The sequence below is a fragment of the Pyxicephalus adspersus genome, chromosome 4 (assembly GCF_032062135.1).
Source record: "Pyxicephalus adspersus chromosome 4, UCB_Pads_2.0, whole genome shotgun sequence".
Lineage (NCBI taxonomy): Eukaryota > Metazoa > Chordata > Amphibia > Anura > Pyxicephalidae > Pyxicephalus > Pyxicephalus adspersus.
Window position 1 is genome coordinate 80,968,359 of NC_092861.1, and position 22,966 is coordinate 80,991,324.

A 22,966-nucleotide genomic window follows, 5' to 3' on the forward strand; every position below is an offset into this window, starting at 1 on the left:
CCGCGCACCACATTCCACACAGGGAGCTCAGGCGGACACAGCCTCAACCATATTCTCCTGTAGTGGCAGCAGCAACAGTAGTGGCAGCAGGCTGCACACATCCAAAAGTCTGGGCCAAGGCAGGGGGGGTTTCTGGATGCCTGGCAAAACCTGATGCGACCACCTCAAACAAGTGAAATGCAGGGGCATAACCATCGAGAACGGATGAAGCGCATGATGCATGATTACGTTGGCTCTTTTCTGGCTGGTGGTGGTGGTGTTGACGACAGCAGTTATGAGGAGGATGCCTGCAGTTGGCACAGTATGCCATCAAGCTTCTTTGGTGCCTGGCATACAATGTTCTGTTCGAAAGAACCTTCAGTGCCACTGGAGGAGTGTTCACAGACAACCGATCATGACTATCACCGGAAAATGTCAATCGCCCACCTGAAAATGAATGAAAGGTGGGTTACTAACAACTATCATTTCCCCACTGCAGATGTCACTGATTGACTGACATAAGTGCTTACTGGCCAACCAAGATGCCTCTGTGAACCAACACTGCTCCTGTGCTGAGTCTGTGGCTACCTATCACCAACACCCTGTCAGCTGAGCCTGCCTCGGTGGAATTTTTCTGCTAGTTATCGCAACGTCCAGGGGTGGCATTCATCGCCAATGGCATGCTTGCCATTGTGCCAGCTAGCAATATACTTTACATTTCTGCTGTTTCTGGGAAGCTGACAAACTGCAGATGAAAACCCCCAGTACCCGTGTCATACTGATAGGTACCATTGCCTTTACCTAATTTTTCAGCTAAGTATTGTAAGATTGAGGGTTGGCATTTATGTCATCCACTTCATGATGCAAACTAGCAAAATTGTCTACCTTTCTACTGTTTCCGGCACCACAGACCAAAACAACAGTGGTGGTGCACAAAACGTCTTGGTCTGGCCCTTCACAAATTTCAGATATTTGTATTACACTTCTTGGTGGCATTGATGATGGACTACACCCAGCTCTAGATGCCAGTTATAAATGCGGTCCCCACTGCATCTTAAGGCCCACTGCCTCCTTCTCCTGCTGCTGCAGCCTGTCAGTACTCCATTCACTAAAACTGTACACTTCTGGGTGGCATTGATGATGCACTACACCCAGCTCTAGATGCCGGTTACCAATGCATTCCCCGCTCCTTCTCAGGGCCCACCGCCTCCTCCTCCTGCTGCTGCCGCCTGTCAGTACTCCATTCACTAAAATTATACACTTCTGGTAGGCATTGATGATGCACTACACCCAGCTCTAGATGCCAGTTACCAATTTTTTCTCAGTTTTTGCTGAGAATATTCACCACAAATGTAGCAAAATACATTAGGGTCATTTAAACAACTTCTTCTTGAAGAACTCATATTTCTGTAAAAAAAAAAGAAAAAATGTATGAATAAAAAGAAGGTAAATGAAAGTTTCATGAAAATAATGCTACATTTAATATATAAAATCCAAAACATCAGTGTAAATAAAGATTGATAATAATATGCTGTGTTAACATTTGTTGTCTATTCCAATTCCTGTATCACAAGAACTAGAGCCAATTCAATTAAACTGGTGTTATTTCTAGATTCAGCAGACCTGAAATACACTAAAAATATTGAAAAATCCTTGGTAAGTGAAATTTTTTTTTTGTTGAGCTGTGTTTAATATTACCTAGCTTAACCTCCCTAGCGGTATTCCCGAGTGTGACTCGGGGTGGAAAAAATTGCAAAAAGCGGTAATCCCGAGTCACACTCGGGGTACCTTTGAGGGTCCCTCTTACCTTATCCCCGCGCTCCAGCGGCGATCTCACGATCCCGCTGTGATGGCGGGGCGCTTCTCCATCGGGGGGCGTGGCCGGGCGGGAAATTTAAAAGCAGATTACGGAGTAATCTGCTTTTAAATACCGCCCGGGTCCCCACCACCCCGATGCACGCATCTGCAGTTAGATGCGATGCACCATGCAGGATTTCTGCTTGGTGCATCGCATCTAACTGCAGATGCGATCACCAATAGTAAATCCAGAGGGTGATGCCAGCAGAGATTTCCTGCTGGCAGCACCCCCTGAATCTACTGCTGTCCTGCTCGCATCTCCCGGAGGCTGATCTCCGGGTGATGCGAGCAGGAGAGTGAGCAGCGGGGACATCATCCCCTACTCCCGGAGGCTGATCTCACCCTCCGGGAGTAGGGGATGATGTCCCCGCTGCTCACTCTCCTGCTCGCATCACCCAGAGATCAGCCTCCGGGAGATGCGAGCAGGGGAATGAAGTAGGGCGGGGACATCCCCACCGCATCACCCGGCAAGATGTGTGACATCTTCCGGATGATGCGGTGGAGTGATGGATTCTGGGGGTGGGATTACAGTAATCTGCTTTTAAATATTTTTTTTAAAGTAAAAACACATCAAAACATATAATAAAAGTATAAATACATATTGTAGTGCACCAAGCATCATTGCCCAGTGCCCTGATTTACATTTTGCACGCTATTAGCCCTGACCTTTTAATGACTTTTTAATCACTTCCTGAATTGAAGTAAATTTTTTTTTCTAAAATCTGCATATAATTTATATTATTATTAATCAATAATATTGCACCCTTGTTTGGAAAATTTCAGAAGGAAATTTTTGATAAAATTTTTTTTTTTGGATAAATTAAATTGTTTTGGGCTAATATTTCATTATTTTTTATAATAATGATTTATAATTATGTATTATTTTATAAATTATGATTCTAATATAATAAATAAATATAATAATTATACCCGGGAGTTAATCCTAAGAATTATAGGCCCACAATATAAACAAAAATTTCTACGCAAAAAAAATAGGATCACTTTTTGCATCAAAAAATGACAGAATTAGAACGCTAGGGGGGTTAAGTTACTTTTAATAAATATTATTTATTACCTAGCTTAAGTTACTTTCAATAGATATTATATATGACAACGATCATAAGTAGAGTGTAGTACCCAGCCCATTCAGTGTGTAGGTCAGACTAATTGCATAACATTAACTAAACACTGTTTTTCCATAAAAGTCTTTCAAGAATGAAATGGTGAATAAATTGGATGCACAGATCTTAGGGTAATTGTTTTGACTTTGTTATCTCCAAAGCCTTCTGCTACCTTTCAAATGAAATTGAAATTGCAAGCGATGTTCATTATCATGACCTCACATCACAGTGTGAAGTGTGTCAGGACTTCTTATCTTTTAAAAGTGTCAGTTCCTCAATAACACTTTCTGTATGTCCTAAAGTTTCCTAGAGCTGGTGACACTCAGAATGGTTACATTTATATTCCATTTATATTCTGCATACATAATATTGTATCACAATCATCATTGTTAGATGCCAACATGTTTTTTTTTTAAATATTCCCTTTTAATGTAATAAAGAACTATTCATGTATCAATTCAAGAGAAAATCATGCCTTTTTTTAACAAAAGTTTCCCATTGCTCTTTGTCAAAGCAGCAACCTATCAACATCAGAATGGAGACATTTCCTAATGTGCAAAGAGACTAAAGAAAAAAACCTAACAGGTTTAAAAGGAAGGTGTAAAAGAGTAGGAACTTTAGGGTATTGCCGCATCATTTATTTTTGTTTGTTATGACTTTTGCATTTTTTTTTATAAAAGCAGAGTTAATAGTTTGTGTTGCCTAGGCATGATAGAATCAGACCCTAATTCCTACACTGCAGGTGCTCAACTTCTCCTTTACTGGACCAGTCCTATGCAGTCACGTCAAGAGTCTAAAAGACCACACTGACCACTGACATTATCCCTTTCATTGCACATGTATGAACCTTGCATTGAACAGGATGATGTTGAGGACCCATTCACAAATTGGAGCATTAGGCAGCAAGAAAGAGCACCAACAGAGGAAAACCACAGTCCATTTCTTGGTCTCAAATAAAATAAAACAGCATAACTTCAGCAGAAAATCAAACAAAAAACTCATTTTATTTTTTACTTTAGCTTATAGTTTAATTAATAGGAGGACAGCAACAGTCCCCCAAGCTAGGACTGGTCTGGAGGGCAACCCATGTCCATGTCCACAACTCCGCTACTTGTCTAAAACTGAGATAAACCCTGATTTTCTCTGCTCCACACATACTGTAAAATCCAAGCATGTACTACAGTGGGAGATATTCAGATATTCAGATCCCCCCCCCCCCCCCCAATTCAAAGTCTGGGGCTCTGTAACAACATCAACAAAATTGCAACTGTTGGTTGTAATATATCTTGGATTCTTCCTCTTTTCTCTTTTTAAGGGACCACAATCTAAAGCAGGGGAGGGAGGTGTACTTGCAATCCCGCAACACCCCTACAGTTATTTTTAATGATAATGTGCATTGATAATTGCATTTTTGTTAAACTAATTACATAAGTGATCCACTGTGTTGGATCACTAAACGATTGACCATTAAAAATAACGAGCATGCTACTAAGCAGTAACGAAGCATTAAGTCTGTATAGCAATCACTTATAAAGCTGTCATCAACAATTGCCCAATTGCCTTGAATGACAGTAATTGAGCATATGCAGCTTTATCCTCTCCTTTTTTACTAGACATTTGTGTTTTTTTCCCATCAACTGCTGTGTAATTCCAAAATGACGAAAGCCATTGGATCGCTAAGATAGCAAAAACTATTATTTTTTTAAAAGAAGTCTACAGTGACAATTTTGGGAAAAGAAAATGATAACAGAATTCCCACTAATTACAAAAACATAAAACAATTGTAGATGTGCTTCAATTACCCTTTGATGCAAGAACCTGAAAGGAAGATCTTATTAAAAATGATCAATTATAATTATTTATACATATAATTATGTTTATAAAAGAATCTGATTGATGAAATAACCAATGGAGAATGATGTTGTAGCCATCACACAGTCGGTGAATAGATTGCTCACAATTAGTGCACATATACAAGGTTTCAGGACTCTAAACAGGCATTTAAATACCAAACTTAGCAGCCTGAGTTCTTTCTTTAGCCCAAAAAGCCCAAAACACTAAAAAACACCAGGGTTTCATTTACTTCTCTGAGCTCTATACAGTAAACTGCCAGAGGTGATACCAAACAAAATTCAGGAACGTTCACTTCAGTTAAAAAACGAACTCCTGTGGATTGATGTATGCCCTGGCATTTCTATGATCTACCTATAGGTAGTTATGGGCAAACTCGTGGTAACTCTTAATGTGGTTCACTACAGTCTTTGACATTCATTGAGCCATTTCACTACAAACTAATTTAGTCAAATCAGCTTTAAAGCAGAAGAAACTGAAAAACAAAACCTCACCTTTGCAGATACGTTGATCTCTCTGGAGGTTTACTGGTTCAGGTCCCACATTGTCATGGTATTCTCCTTCAACCCAGCGCGGAGAGCGCTGGAGGCTGCCATCTTCTTTTCCTTTCTTCCTCCTTCTGGCTATGTCACCCGATCTCACATTGTGCAGGTGTGAGATTGGGTGACTTGAGAAAAAAAGAGTGCTGATCTCACTGCACATATGTGGATTGGCATTTATTTTACCCCGTTGAAGACATCGGGCATGCGCAGAAGGAACAGCCAGAAGCCTTCTGGGATGCATGACATGAGTATCCCAGGAGGTTCTGAGCTACCATTCTGTCTTGATTTCTGAAGCGTTCAAGATGTAAGGGAAGGCGCTTTGCCCTTTTTTTTTTAAAAAGGTTTTAAACCCCCTCCCCCCAAAAAAAGGTAATTTTTACCTTATATAAAAGAGTTGTGTACCCTTTTAGGTAAGGTGAACATTTTGGTTTATTTCCGCTTTAACCTTGCAGTTTTAACCTTAATGGAAGCCCCTTAACCAAGGTAATTAGTGGGGAATATCTTAACTGGGTGCAGGTTTTTAGATGTGATACCATCCCTAACAATGGACAGCCGAAATGAATGCTGACCACTGTGTACTTAAAAAACCATCCAGACAGGATTTTTAATGGAAATAGTTGGCTAATGGAAAGAGTTCCCATTGACTGGGGGTTGTTAGGGGCAAAAACACTCACAGTGAGCCCATTTAAGTGAACCCTATAACAGGGTGGTACTGCAAATCTAAATTATGCATATTACTACAAGAAAAAGATTGGCTTGTCAACAAAATATCTGAGTATTTTCAGGATAAAGTTAAAGAAAATACAGGTACTATAGGAACAGTTAATATAACAAGTTTTGACAGCAAGACAGATGTGGGTTTTGTGAAATACTACTTAATTGTCATTCAGAGGGATTTAAAAAAACAAAACACGAATTTTAAAGTATATTTAATTGAAATTGATATTTACATTGTACTCTATGAAGATGACCATACCCCCTTTCCCCCCAACCCTTTAGTGCATTACTGTATATGCATCTGAGAAAAATCTTATCATGTATTTTATTTTATTTTCATCTGTGTAGCCTAGCATTTTGCTATGTAGTCTAGCACATGCAGTGATTAATCAATAAATATACATATTTGGCATTTACTAGTTTACTAGAAGTCACCTGTGTGTTAGAAAATATGACTTCCCATTGTGTATATTAACCTTCTGAGTGGTAACCCTGAGTGTGACTCGGGGTAAAAAAAAACAGCTGATAGCGGTAACCCTGAGCCACACTAGGTAGCTAAAAAAAATCAAATAAAGACTTACCTGGTCCCATCGGCGTCCTCCAGTGTCCTGCCATCCTCTGGCCGCGTCCTTTTCCTCCGATCTGTCCGCCGGCGAGTGCGCTACCGTTCCCTGGAATTCCTGATGGTGTTGGTGCATGCATCACTGTGTAAGAATTACAGGCCTACAAACAGGCCTACAAATAAATTTTCATGAAAGACAATGTACCGCTTTTAGATATATAAATACGGATAGAAATGAACCGCCCAGGACGTAAAGGTCTTCTACTCTGCTGAAAACCTAAAACTTACATATGTATCCAAGAATTATTTCTTTTACATGTATCCCTTATGGTTTGCTAGCTTTTCCCTGCCCAACTTTATTAAACTCCATGGACTGGCAGACTTCCAAGATTCAGCCTACAAAATGAGTTCATGTGAAGAACGCTTCATGGGAGTTGGTGGGAGTATGCTTGCATAAACAGTAAAAGAGGTAGCGCCACCTGCACATATCTTTTTCAGATTGGTACGATGAGATGTAGATCTACAGGGCCTTTGATGGATGCAGACAAAACTAGATGTGCAAAAAAACATGTTATAATTTCTGACATTACTGAATGCTACAAAGTTAATAATCAAGTATATTTTATTGCCCTGAATTCAATTCTAAATGTCATATATTTTTAAAGCAAGTTTAATATTTTCAGGAGCACAAAATATCTTTACAAATATAAACATTTACCAACATGCTTTGGTTAATATTTGGTTAATATTGGGTAACACAGGCCTGGGCCAGTGTACAGAAAAGCGAGTAACCCACTCTGCGGCCTCATTCCTTTATAGCAGTACTCATGGCAGCCTCCAGTAGTCCATTGTACAGCTTATCAGTACGAAATAATGGGGACATAGGCACACATGTGCAATATAGAAAAAGGCTGGTTCTGAACATATCTGGGGAAAGACTGCTACAAATGGGATTGTTTAAGCCTACAGATATGATCAAATTCACATACTTCACATAATTCAATGATCACTTACATTCATATATATATATATATATATATATATATATATATGTATATATACTAGTATTATTTGTATACCACAATGACCCTGCCTAACTTTTTCCCATAGCGAAGCAAAGCTTCAGACCAATGTACCAATGTTATATACACATTGTTTACTCTAGCCAAAATATTATAATTTTTTATAATAAAAATATTTCAAGAAACTTGCTTCCCACTAAACTTCCTACTAAAATTTATGTTTCTAAACTCTAAACAAAAGAGCTTTCAAGAGTATTTATGTTAGCATAGTTCAGCTAGCAGCCATAGCATAGCATTGCAATGACATGCTCAAAAAGTGTTCAGTTACTGGAATACTCGGTGCAAGTAAATACTTTTTGCAAAAGGAAGGCACATTTATTCTCAAAGAAATGAAAGTGTTAGCAGTTAAATTATATTTTCAAGTTATTGTTTTTCCCATATGGCACCACAGACCTCATTTTAAGAAAGCCATGACTTGACCTTGTTGTTATATCCTATGCATTTATTATTGCCAATTCGCACAGTTACAAATGTACCTGGCCTAAAACAGTTACCAAAAAATACATACATACTGGGTGGTATTAAAGCCCTTCCCCTTCTTGTCTTGTCTTGTAATTGGTCATCTCAGGTATAGGAGTGGTGCTACTAGGGTCAAAGAAGAAAACAGAAGGTAAAAGGACCTGGAATACCATGGTAGCTATTTTATTCTTTTAATTTGCTTGTTGCACATTGTGTTGGAGTCTCCATTGTGCTAAAAAAATATTAATATTTCTACCACTTATGATACCTCGGTTTTGGAGAAACATGGGTCTTTTTTGTTTAACTGTGTTTTGGAAATATTGGTTCTTCTAATCAGTCAGTTGAATAAGGGGCATTGTAGGTCTCAGTCCTGATCCTTCTTCTCCTTTGTACATGAGACATTAAAGGTCAAGAAGCCCAGCAAACATGTATAGCTCTAAAGAAGAGTGTCTCATATTAGTGTCTTATAAGAAAAAAATAACATCTAGATATTAACAGCAAGTGAAACAAGGGAAAGTTATATAGAGAAATTACTGAACTCAGTCCTTTATCTCCTCTGCCTAATACAAGAAACATCAGCAAGGCAAGAAAGCTATACTTGTAATGTATTTACTTGTAACATTTAGAATTGACGATTTGAGTCAAGAGACAAGTATCCATAAATTTAAGCAATATTTTGAGGAATAAAACTAATTAGTTTGTTGGATTGAAAAGATTGCAAGAACATTGGAGATTGGCATTAGGCCTTTCTTAACTGTTTTGGGGAACTCTTTAAAAAGTTTTTGGTCTTGGGTAACCGTTGTTAAAAAAATGATATCTACAGGTCATAGTATGCTAGTGTGATCAATAATTATCTCTGGCGGAGAATCTTCCAGGTCTGTTGACAATGGCAGTGAATGAGTGTCTGCTAGAAGATGTTTAGTGTATGGACCCCAGAGTGTATACTACACTTTAACATGACAACAAAAACATCAGCAATATTAACAATATTAATAATAATAAACAATAATATAAAAAAATGCTTGTAGCTTCTATTGGAGTGCATGTGACAAAGCAATAAAGAAGATCAATACAGAAAATATCTAAGCAAATCATCAAGTTTTTTTGGATTGAAAGTTGCACATTTAAATGACTGACGTGCCATATTTCAATTCATGGCATGCTGTTGTGGGGTAGCTTTAGATCTACTCTAATAATACTCTAATAAAATAGAGCTGTTCAACAATAAATTGTGTCCTACCTTTATGAGACAGAAAGATCCCAATATTTTATACTGTGACACAATCCTATGGATAGGATAAGATACATTGTAGATACAACCCATCTTTTTCATATTTGCTCCATCTCCCAAATGGCCTTCTGCAAACTTTAAACAAAATTCATAATATTTTTTCTAGCAAAGACATTTTCATCATTCGACTTTACCTCCCAGTTTTATGAAGCATCTTAATAATAGTTGTTCAGTTGTCAACTGCTTTTTTTAATGAATTTATTAAGGGACTTTTCATTATGGGCCTCTTGATGGCTTCTCTGGATAATGTCCACTTGTCAGTGATGTTTGGCACATTGTCTATTTACTGTAACTTTATAGAATGTTCATTGTTTAGGTTTTCTTTTTATAACACCACTCCGATTCTTCTGGACTAGATCATAATACCTTGATCTGCAAATTCTGTTTCTTTAGATATGTTCTTTAATAATCTGAGGTTTACCTAAAAGAGAATCCCAACTAATTTCTAAAAACAACAGGTTGGTGCAGTCTTTTGTAGATAGTTAGGAAAACTACAACTTCTTCATTCCACTTCAACTAGTTGGTGTAAAGAAAAAAAGGAAAAAAAGCAATTAGCCAAACCTTGTCTGCCTAATATTAAGTAGATATACCTTTTTCCAACAAAACAGCTCTGACCCCTTGGACTCTGCAATACTTTAGAAGGTGTCCTGTGGTATCTGACACTAGAATATTACACATGGCACAAGTGATTTATCAGACCAGGCCACCTTCTTTCATTACAAGGTCCAATTCTTACGTGCCCTTTGTAGATGATTTTTGTGGTGTTCAGCATAAGCACTGTGATTAGACTGTGGCTATGCAGACCAACTAGCAGCTATCAGCACAATAATGCTGTGTTTTGACACTTTTCCCCTATAGGCAATGTTATGTTTTTCAGCAGTTTGTTCTACTGTAGCTCTTCTGTGGATTTTAACCAGACAGTCTAGCCTGTCCTCCAAATACATCAATGAGCCTTTGGCAACTATTAACCTGTTTTTGTATGATTTTGTTAGGAATTGTAGGAACTATGTATGTGTTTTCAACCATAACAAGACCTTAAATAGCCAATGGAAAGTAAAGGCTAGTGGAAAACCTGCAGAGGATATTACCTTTAGTCTGCCCTGATGCAGCACAACAATAGTGCAATTACAGACCTTGTAGTAGTGCCTGGAGCTTAAAGAGGTGCTGTCAGACTGAATCCTATCCTAATGCATTCTCCAACGGATCTCTACCTAAAGGCCTAGCTATAACTGATGCCAGGCTTAGCAGGTACTTAAGCCCCCTCAATCTTTTCTAATCAGGCAATTTTGATGGCTTGCCTGGCAGACAGATATACGGTTTACTAAAATACTTTGCTTCTCAAAAAAGGTTTGTTAGAAAGATAGGTACATATATACCAGTGTATTTCTTTATGTACATTCCTATACAGTGCTTACCTTGCTCTTGTGTCCCAAACCTTGATAAGCTGTAAATTCAAGTAGATATGTAAATTTATATACTGCCTACCAGCACAATATTTCTACTGATATTAGATAGCAGGCATCCAGTGCATCAGAAGTATATGCTAAAGAATTGTCTGCCATTCACATACATATTCTGAGATATAGCTTGCTGAGTGATATTCATCAAAGAGCACTACTTGCCATAAAAATATATATCCCAATGTACTGCCTGTTTGACAGTTGTATATCATATTGCACAGGAATATATATATTATATTGCTTCATCCAATGTGTATATGAAGAGTCTTTCTATCAGATGATCCTTCCATCAGATGTTCTTTCACACATGATCCCAAGGTACTGCTTGCCAGACTGTCATATCCTACAACAGCGTCTAATGGACTGTTGTACTTCTTAAGCAACTGCTTTCTGTGCTGCAGGTAGATAATAAATAAGTCATGGCTTCCGATCATAATAAAAAGAAAATGTTGTTGGTTCCAACTTGCTGGTTTTTATTTGAAGTACAAATAACAAGTTTCTGGTAAATATACTCTTGAAAATGTTTTGTGATATATGTGCAAAGAATTCCTTTCCAAGATCCAGTGCTACCCGGCATCCAGTGCATTCTGCAATCTTATCTCAAGTAATTAGCCTTGCCCAATTCAATTCTTGAACTTAAACACATCCTTCCTCACACCCTCTGTGGAAAATATATAGTTAGTTAATGTATGTTATAAAGTTATGGCGATAAATTCTGTAGCCTTAACACACTTCATGTCCTAGGGTAACTATATTGCACCTTCATGGATTTATTACAGTGAGTAAGCCTTGTACTCGGACAAATAGTGTGTTTTGGCATGATTTCCAGGGGAAAATAAAAAAAAAGAGTAAAGCCTGAGAAAAATAAGGCAACCATCACATCAAAGACTGATAAGCTGCATTTTATATTTGATATCCTTTCATGTATAAAATACAATCTATGGCAATAATATAAATTCAAAGCAATTTATTCTCTTACTGGTTCCGAAAATGTGCAAAAATACTTTTATGATTGAATGTGCCAGAACAAGTACTAAATCTTCCATATGTTAGCCTTTAACAAAATATTGTTTAACTGACCTTTGACTGTATTATGTTTATTTTCTGCATGTAGGAGATGTAATATTAATGCATTATTTTAACCTCCTACATGTTTAACAATGAAAACAATACAGCCAAAACAGCCTTAGTTAAAACAAGGATTAACATATGGAAGATTTTGAACTTTTTGTGAACTGAACTTTTTGTGAGTTGATCTTGCCAACACACTTTAGAGGAGCAGAGCCAGGAATTATGGTTCTGTCAGCCTTTTTTCTTTGCTGAACAAGCACTGAATGCACTGTAGGCAATCTTTTAGTGTTACACGTATAAAATCTTTTCCATTTGGGGAAACTCCCTAAACAGTTTATCTAACCAACATAAAAGGAAAAAAAGAAGTCTGTCACAGTTTTAAAATCAGGTACACTTTCTTCATGTGGAATTGCCAAATTAGAAATTCATATGTAGGTCTGGCAACTGTTGACTAGTTATTTTTGTTAATGTAATCATATTTTTATGTTATTTTGTTAATGTTAATCAGTTGTTTAAATGTGAAATACACATGGTAAATTAACTCTTTAAAACTACCTCTAGGAATTAATTCTAAGAACAAAATAATATTTGTACTGAAAACAATTGTGTTCATATGCGGTCAACATACGTGATTTTTGACCTGCCTATCTGTGCATTAATAAAAAAAAACAGTAGAGAACTTGACAAACAAGCTTTTCTTTACATAAAAGGGTAGACAGGGTCCCTTTTATTATTAATATGATTTTTATTATTAATAAAGTGGTTCTCTTATACCTTTTCTGCATTGCTCCTCTGTCTCCCTCAGCACAGACCTATGGTTACTGTACAATTTCTTGTAACTACTGTTGGTCGGAATAGAGAAATGCATGCTTCTGTATTTAAACTTTTTCTTTTGCCTTGCAAACCTGAAAAGCTACCTAGACATCCCTTGTATGTCCTCAGTCTCCATATGTGCCCTGTAGACTCAAAGGTCCTAATCAGAGGATCCACTGTAATATGTGACAGTACATTATACTGCATGAGACTGTTGCTGATATACATTTGGGGTAATATTGTAACTCTATGTTCTGTATAAGACAGGGATGATCAAGTCAGAACACATGTGAAGCCACCCAAATGTATCTAGTAGGTTGGAAAATAATGTCAAGCAATCAATGATCTTGAAAAAATGCTAATTTTATTTATTTATTTTATATTTATTATATTTAGCTAATGTAATTATTTGTCAGGACTAGTGGTATGTTTCTGATCTTTGCATGTAACAAGCTTTTGTTGTTTTCTCCTCCAGATGAATAAGCACAGAAAGATCACTAGATTTAATAAGTGCTATCCAAGAAAACCTAAGGAAACACTCTCCAATCAGCTAGTCAGTATTTTCTAGCTGCTTCGCCTTTACCTTTAAGACTAAAAATGTTTTGTGACGTGGTAAGATACATGCAAGCTCCTAATGGCTTTCCATTCTACTTTATTACCTTGGTTGAAACAATAGTTCATCTTTTCAGTTTCAAAACCAATACACTGACTGATATTATATACTGGGTTAAAACATCTGATATAGAAAACATGTACCAAAAACATCTAAGCATGAGCATGTCCCTTATTTCCACAGCTATCAAGCAAAGAATCAAACTATAGGTAAAAATATTTTATATTCTAATTTTTACAATTCTTTTTCTTAAGGCAGAGAAAAGATGTCCTTGCATATATACCATAAAGGTGGTAGACATGACACAGTAGTTGAATGTTTAAGCATGATCTATCAGCCCTCAGGCACCTACAGTATGACCTATGCTAGCAGATGAGTCCTTGAACATGAAGAAATTGTATAACTATTTGTGTGTAGAAAATTAAGGGGGGCAGGGTGTGTACAACAGATATCCCCTACTCCAGCTTATCTGGGAACAAAATGTAAAATCAGTAGGACAGGAATTTCATGCCTGATTGCTTTTCCCCCAACAAGCATTGGTTGGTGATGTGTCATATAGAGCTTCACTTCTGTCCAGGCTACTTCTGCTAACTAAACCAATTTCGGGAATACGTTCTGGGAAGGGTAATGTTAGGAAGAAGGCTAGAAGGATTAGGGCTAGCACTGGTGTTGATATTAAGTTTAGGTGCCATGTATGAAGTGGTAAGTTTGAAGCCCAAAAAGAAGAATAAAGGGTGTTTAGCAACCAGCATGGACTTTTATCATTGTCAGCAACACAATCTGACAAAGTAGCTCTATATGTCAGAACACAAGCCCTGTATACAGTACATTATATTATAATATCTATTGTTCTATGCATACAAGGAGACCACTATGTTTTAAGAGCAATATATATTTGCTACATACAAAAATTTGAGTATAAAGTATAAAAGGAAAAAATATATGTCAATTATCTATGCATATACCGTTTCACTCTGATCATTTTAAATGCATTATGTGATATCTTTATTCCATGTTCATTAGGTTTAATTTGTACTTTATTACTACATGTAGATAGACAGAAAAAAAGGTTTTTCTTCTCTATTTGTGCTGTACTACATGTGTTTCCTTTCAAAGACACTGAAAGGAGGCTGTACAATATTAAAATTTATATCAAGGACCCCATACTTTGTCATCTCTTGTGGAATGTTGCTGAGGTTGGCCGCTCACTTAACACTTCAGTAACACTATGTGAAATGATCATTTATTTTCTGAGGCTCTTTGATAAGTTATGCCAGTTCATGCTCCATTACTTAGCCAAAAAAAAGTTTAGGGGAAAAAATGTCTTGTAGACCTGCTGAGCTCCAGCATATCTGAACTATTATGCTGAAGTGATTAACTGATTTCATAAAAGTTAAACTCCAGTCTTAGCTTCCATCTTGAACAGTTGCTTTCTCTTCTTCCACAGCACCCGGTCATCCTCTCCCACTAGCCATAATCTGCCTCCATTTGCATAAGGAAGCAAAGAGTCTAAATAATGCATGTAATAAAAATGGTAGGGTTTTTACTTAATATAAAATAAGAATATTGATGGGGGGGTTGGGCTAAATAAAGGCAAATGTATGTGTGATAACTGTATTATTCTTTGAAATACAGTCTGGTGTTCTGACACAGAATGCATAAATCTGAGATATGGCAGCCGTGAATCACCCAAGTACAAACCACAGCATGAGGCTAATGTGTAAAAAAAATGCTGTGCTCACCAATGTATGCTATTCATAAGTATGGTATGTATACAATGTATATATTATTGCATGCAATAAGAATGTTATGTTATCCTTTGCTGATTTGTGTAGGAGAACAAAATCTTCTATATTCTGCTTTGCTGTTTTAAGCTGACTATAGATGTAAGAAGACTATCAGATCTTATATTTAGGTGGCCTGTTTTCAAAGGGTGAAAATGTCTTGTTTGCCTGAAAGGTGATTGTATATCTTCAAATGGAGTTGTTGATCACTTAGATTGCCCTTTTTAGTGAGTGCTATTTTACCTAAATGTGTCAAAATGCGCAGACTCAACCTTAAAGAATCTTTAAATCAGTGATCAGGCAGCTGATGTTATTTTTAGAGTTGATAACTCAAGATGGAGGTGGTGCTGTGGTCCCTTTTGATCACTTGGTGAAGCCTGGCAGGGTCAGACTCAGTAGTTCAGTAGTGCAAGGTGAAAGGGTTACCCCCTGAAGTGCGGACATGTTAATTGAGAAGTACTGTGCATGTTTGGTGGATTTGCTGAATACCCAGCACACAATTCTAGTAGCCAACATTGTGCTAAATAGCCCATGCTAGAGCTTCACTTTGTTTACCTGCATTAACCTGGCAGGCTCCATGCTTTTATGGATAAATACAGGTACTTTTTTGGGAAAATCCAGCTATGTCCTTTCTGTGACTCACTGACTTTGGAGACAGTCCTTGCCTATATGCTACCAACTACAGGTCTCACTTTCAAGATAATTGACATTGATGGGATCCAGTGTGACATGGTGGATCCTAGCTGTAGTATTCTACATTGCATCACAGGTTCAGAGACTGGATTAGGAAAGAAAGTCTCACAACCCACACTTGGTCTATCCATGTTTCTCTGGACTGTGCCAGGTTTCTGTATTTTGCATTGTTACTCTTCTCTTCTGGTTTAAGATTATGATGTTAATTTACTCTGTCTCTCAAATTGTTTGATATTCTCAGTCATGTAAATTCCTAACCACTTATTTGATGTTACCACTCTTTTATTGAACAGATGAATCTAACATGCGTTAGGCAGGCATCCTTTAGTACAGCTGGTCAAATTTACAAATTAGGATCATTTCTGATATTTGTCAGGTATAAGTTCAAGTGGAAGTCTTTGAAAGTCAGGACAATTAATAGGTATGCATTGGGAAACAAAAAGATCAGTCATTTTTTTTAAAGAAACTTAATTCATAAGCTTTTGAACAAGTTTTCTCATTTGGGCTACTGTGTCGTGCATGTTAATGAGTGCTATTGGTATAAAGTGAATTTATTAACTCACATTTGGCTAAGCGGTTGCTTCTTACACTAAATACTAATTATGATTATTGTACTACGAAGTACACAAACCAGCTCCTCTCTTTCTACATGGGTGAAAGAGCATTACAGAATTAATATAACAAAATGTATTTTGTGCTGGATGAGTAATTTAATTTACATTTTTGGTTTTTCCTATTACTTTATTAGTTTACACTTTTCTAACCAAGGGAACAAGACACAAGCACAGATAAATAAATACCACCATCAAGGGAATCAAAATATTGTTACCAAAATTTTACCTAGAATGAATGTTGTGGCATTGTGTTTATATAATGTTCTTTAATAATAAAATGAAATGATACTATATAATGTTCAACATTACATCTCTTAAAGAACAATTTTTATAGAACAGTTTTATGTATTTATTATTTGTGTACAATCAAACCTTTATCATCAAATAGTATTGTTTTAGTTTCATTCATAAAATCATGCATGCTTTGATTTGTGCCATGTAGATCCGTCACTGGTTGGGTTATATGTCCTGCAGCAAGGTCTGTGCACATTGTCACTGGGCACTTTGCCATTTTTAAGGCTTGCTTTGCATTATCCAATGAAGCGATTATCAGTTAGCTGCTGACAGGCATTCAAGCTTTAATCATTTTAATCAAGCTTTCTAAAGTATCAGAATTTGGCTTATATTCTATAATACTTATATGAAGGAATGGTACCTACAAAATGCACTAAATGCAGTAACGACCTGACTGATTTAATCAAAATCAGGCAATGTCTGTGGGCATCAATAGACATCCCTGGCTCACAAGTCTTGAGGGACATATTAATGAGTTTTTTAGCTAATCACTCCCTTTTCCCTGGGATAGCCTCAACATTGTCTGATGCCAGACTAGCTTTAGGGTAAGGTCTGACCATTACAGGCTTTAATAATTGTCTGTAACATTCTTTAAGATTCTGCTGAAATCTTACCTGAAGTTTCCAGCAAGAACTTCTCTGTAAACCCATGTCTCCCTTCTTTGCTTCGTTCCAGCATTGCAGATTCCATAAAATTCTTTATCATTTGACATTTCTGGGAGTGCCAGTTACCTGTACTTCCTAACCTTATCCATGTCCTCCTGTGGGAGTTGAAGGAAGCATATTAGGGAATACAGGCATCAAAAACTATTGAATCTGTGGAATGCAATAGAATTTTTTGAAGGCTGCATCAATGGAACAGAGGTAGGATAGGAGATATGAGCCTTCAAAAAGTTGAGCACAATGGCTATTTTATGCAGGGAATTTCAGGTAAGATTTTGTATTACATTCCTACAGGGCTTCTTGAATGTGAGTCCTAACAAGGAGCAAATATCTGTAATGTGACTTTAGAAATACCTTAAAGCGTACCTAAACTCAGAATCTTCACTTTGCATAAAAGCGTAGAGAACCCTTTTTTTGTAAGGTAAATTTTTTTTTCTTTTAGGTGCGCAAAAAGGCCTTATTCTTGGCCGCATAAGCAGTCAAGAATGAAAAGGAGCGCAAAGCCTCCCGGGATGTCGGGAGGCTCTCGGGCACTCCTTTTGCGCATGCCCGAGATGCAAAAAGGAGCCTTTGCCGATACCACGCATGCCCAGTGAGATCGTCAATTTTTTTTTCATCCTACGTCACCCGATCTCGCGCCTGGGTCGGGTGACGTAGGATGAAGAACCTGGAAGAAAAGACGAAGATGGCAGCGCCTGGAGCGCTGGCTCCAGAACAATCACCAAGACAACGCGGGACCAGATGCCAGACACACCCGCAGTGATCGAAATGCCCTGTGTGATTGAAGGTAAGTGTGTTTTTTTTTTTTTTTTTCAGTTTTCAGTATAGTTCCTCTTTAAGGGCAGGTTCAGACCTACTTTAGGATTGAGCAATCATGCTCTGGGCTCAATATAGGCACTGTTTAGTTTTAGACGATCTAATGTTGATGACAAAATACGGTAGTCAATCATTTCCATAGTGTGTACATACTTTTTCCACATAACTGTAGTAATTAGTAGCTGTAAAAGTGTAAAAACACGTATCTATATTGTTATTTGTGACTGAATTCATGTGAATAAATTAAATTTGTTACACCTATCTTGAGAAATTATCAGTTGTTCCTATCAAATACTAGAGCTGTGAGATCAGTGTGTTCCATAATCTTGAAACTTTTCATTTGATCTCACTTGGATTATTATTACACCTACACCTACACACCTCAGGTTATACTTTTGGAATCTGATCCTTTCATTACAGTATAAACCCTCTGTCTGCACAGTGTACTGCAACAATATCTATTTTTTAAATAGTTTATGTAACTTCTGAAAAACGTAATTGCTGAACCCAGGGGTGTCCACTATTTTTAGTGAAATTTATCAGGCCTTATTTTTATATTTTATCATTGCTAGGCCAATGAAAATATTAGAAAATGAATCCCATAGCACACAACCTAAAAGCTAACAGGGACAATACATCATGAGTCCTTTAAGCCGGTACAGCATTTATAGCACATGGTCCATCAGAATCTTGTTTAAGGTGCTCCTCGAGTTAAGAATTTTATAAGACTTGTGAAAGTATAGGTGAAGGGGTTTAAATCAGCTGGGAAAAGATTTATTAACCCCCTCTATGTCTTATTTCAGTTATGTGTAGTCTTATACTTTTTTATCCTTTTTTAATAAGTTATTTATCATACCTTTTATCTTAAGGATGGTTGCTCTTGGTTCTTGTTTTGTTCTATTTTTTCATATAATCCCTGGTGTAAATACTGTGAATATTTATGTACTCTAAGACATATAGATATCTAATATATTGCAAGAAGCACATCTGCTATAGTAGTTAGTTATCAAAATGTTTAACCTAAGTGAAGATCAAAATTGATAGGAGCATGGGCCTGAATATTTATTAAGGAAAACTAAAGCGACCATTTTAGTATGCAGGTCTGAGACTGTGATTTCACTTTGCCTTTCTATATGAGACACAGTAGATGGCAGCAGAACATCCTGATTGTGGTGTGAGAATCATTTGTATTCCAATAATAACCTGTATGGAAAAAAGCACACTGCATTCTGGGCGGTCCAACTGGATTCACCAGGTCACATAGGAAACCATGAGAAGGAGGGGGATGCTAGCAATGCAATTGAATGTGCTTTCTCACAAAAGGGTTTTCGGTCACAAACACAGTCATGACCGGAGAAGTTCTAGTAACATGAAAATGACTTTGCATTGTCATCTAGCTTCATGATGCAGGGATGAATTTGCACAAACAGTAATTCTGATTTGCGAAGTACATCTGTCGTTGCTGAAGCATGTCATTTAGTACTGTATTATAGACTGGAAATACAATTCATTTTTTGTGTTTTTTAGGATTCAGAAAAAATAAAAGATACCCATTGTTAAAACACAGACTGATGGCGTGGATAAGGCAAATGGCCTTTGATGTAAAAAGCAGTTCTACAAACAGTAAATATATTTTTATCATAAGATCCATAATATTCACATTAGATCATTATATCAGACAATAATAAAAAAAATTAAAATTCAGGTACATAAAATGCACATCCACGTGCTATATGATTGTTTTTTTTTTTTTTACAGTAGATCTACACCTAATCACTAATATATCATGTAAGCTTTAGGGCTTGTTCACAGGGACAGTTAATGGAGAGAATTAACCACGTACCAGATGCCCTATTTTAACAGCCAAGCATTCAGAAGCAAAGGCAGTAATAACAGGCAGGTACCGCTGTATAACGAATCACTAAGAAATGGTATTGAAGGTACTGGAAGCAGAAACATGTCATTTATTTGTGTATCTTCCTCACACATGCTTCCAAAACACCTTTTTAAACCATTTTAAACTATTTGGCAGGAATTTAAAAGCATTCCCCTGATGAAGATGGATCAAGAGTAGCAATACTACATGTCTCAGGATCAATACAAACTGCACTAAAATGCCATAAAAAAAGCCTCTTTATCTGCTCCAAACTGTGCGTTGTCACCTTGTCATATTCACGCCTGGGGGTGACTATGTATGGCCGTTACAACCTACACTATGTAGGCATGGTCTTTATTCATGGTCGTTGTGTGAAGTTGAGGTAGAAAGCCTTTACCATAAACAAATGTTTCACCCTAATATCCTATATTTGGAGACATTCTGGGGACATAAGGTCAAAGTACCACAGTTGGAAGGTGGACATCATTTGCAGGAAAAAAGAGTTTGAAAGGTCCAATGGTGGGCAATAGGTACAAGAGAAGAGTAATAAGATACTTATGGGAGAGATGTGCAGAGCATGACTGTCTTTTCTCAGTTCATCCAAGCATGGCAGCTGCTAATATGAATTCTTTGTCTGCCAGCTCCTTTCACCATGGTTCATCTGAAGCCACTGTGATAACACAGTGAAGTAATCATTTGACTTGGCTGCAATTGTTTGTTCACACTTTTTTCATAACTAATATGCTGTATAAATAGATGTTATGTATTTTAATCTTTATATTTGTATTATAGGATTCTTTTGTTTGATCACTTACTATTTTATTTTTTAATTTATTTAATATCATACAACTGTATTGGTCCACCGAATCTAGGGTGACGCCTGAAAAACATTTGCATGTTATTCAATGGACGGGAAAAGGGTTTGGACCAATACCTTTATTATTTATGGTTGGGATAGCAAACCCCTGAACCATTTATCATGTATTGACAAAAGATATGGTAACATTATGTGGACTTGGGGAGGTGGTATTAGGGGAGGGCTTACAAAGTTGCAACATTGAAAACTATTTTATTAGGTCATGATTAAACAGTAGAGAAAAAGGGTTGTGGAGAGTGGGATCACCTGAGGTTCAAACAGATGGTAACTAGAGGAGAAATCGCTCCTTCCTTATTATTAGGAAAGGATAGGATATGCATACACTTTATGCAGGTTTTTTTAAGTATTGTGGTTTATTCTGCAATAAAACATGATAAATATGTATGTTTCATTGCAGATTGTTTTATACAGAGAAAAGGAACCTATCCCTCCTATGATTACCTTCACCGTGGAACCTCTGTGTAGCAGGCAGATACATGGGTTTTTTGTTACCCAAGTCTTCAATCCTGTGGCTATGCTGACCTGGGATTTCCAGGTTTGCCACACTTAATGGTGTGGGGGAATAAAAATCCCATCAGCAGCATGTGTCTGGCAGGTAATGTGTAGTGGTTTTTAGTGAGTGAAATGGCTTCTTTGTCACCAATAAAGATCTAAAGCACAAAATAGTTTTCCAGTTGAATGGAAATACTTAGGTAATGGATTTTACCCAACTAACACATTACTTTCATTTAATACCATCTTATTAAACTCATTTGGAAATGAGGTAGACCATCCCAGAAATATGCCAGAGTTGCGAATAAACACACCTGTAGTATTTAGTGTGAAAAAAACTAACTTGACCCAATTAACTGTGTCAGTTTTGCTGAAAAAAAAAGTTGTTTTTAATTAGAACAGACACTTCTAATTAAGAAACAAACTGCATCACTGTTGGAGTAAAAATGACCAGAGAGCTGAGATTTCTCTCTCAGGGGGAGACTTAAGAATGTGCATACATAATCCTCTGTCTTTATGGCTGGACATAACAAATGTCTGTTTATATTAAAAGAAGGCAGGCATTAATGTTTATTATATAGAAGATAACAAAATATAGCAATACAGTTAAAAAATATATAAATATTTGCCTATTATTTTTTTTAAATCATATCAAATCCAATTCAAGACATAGTTAAACTTGTTTTATTAATACTACAAATTTGGCTTCTGAAGTATGATTTAGGTGGACCAACATTCTTGGTCAGTATCCATACATGGTAACAGATATCATTCCCCAGTTTTGGGGAAGAAAAGGTGCGTCTTATACGGCAAAAAATACGGTAGTTAATTTGTTGATTAAATGCCTACCTAAATTCTGTTATTGTACATTGGGCTGGTAAATGGAAAAGTTTAGCCCAGAAGTGACATCTCCAGTTAAAAAGTTAGATAACATAAGTGGTAGATTTATTGTATATTACTTGCTTTTATGGAAAATTATCTTTACCCTTAACTGCTTCCTATAATGAATATGGCCATGAATATTGGCCAGAAGAGAGGGGATGATAGGTGAATAGTGAAGTTAAATATTTATTTCTCAGTAAGAATAAAAAGTTGGAGTTAAATAGTTATAAAGAAAACAATTAAACAATTGCAGGATAAAACAACTGACACTTTTTAGGACTATTTGTTTAATGGGACTTTTTGTAAAACTAGCACTCATAAAAGAATAAGGGTGGAGTTAGTTGTGGATTAGATAAATACCAGATCATAAAAATGTTCTATGTTATGTTTACTATAGCATGCACACCATCTGCTGTATTAGTAAGCTCATCTTTTCAAAAAACAAATCTGCTTCACATATTTTTATATTTTAACTGATAATTTATTTTCTAAAAAAATGAAAAGGGATTAATAATGAGTTGAATTATATAATTTACCTAATTATTAATTTGACAACTT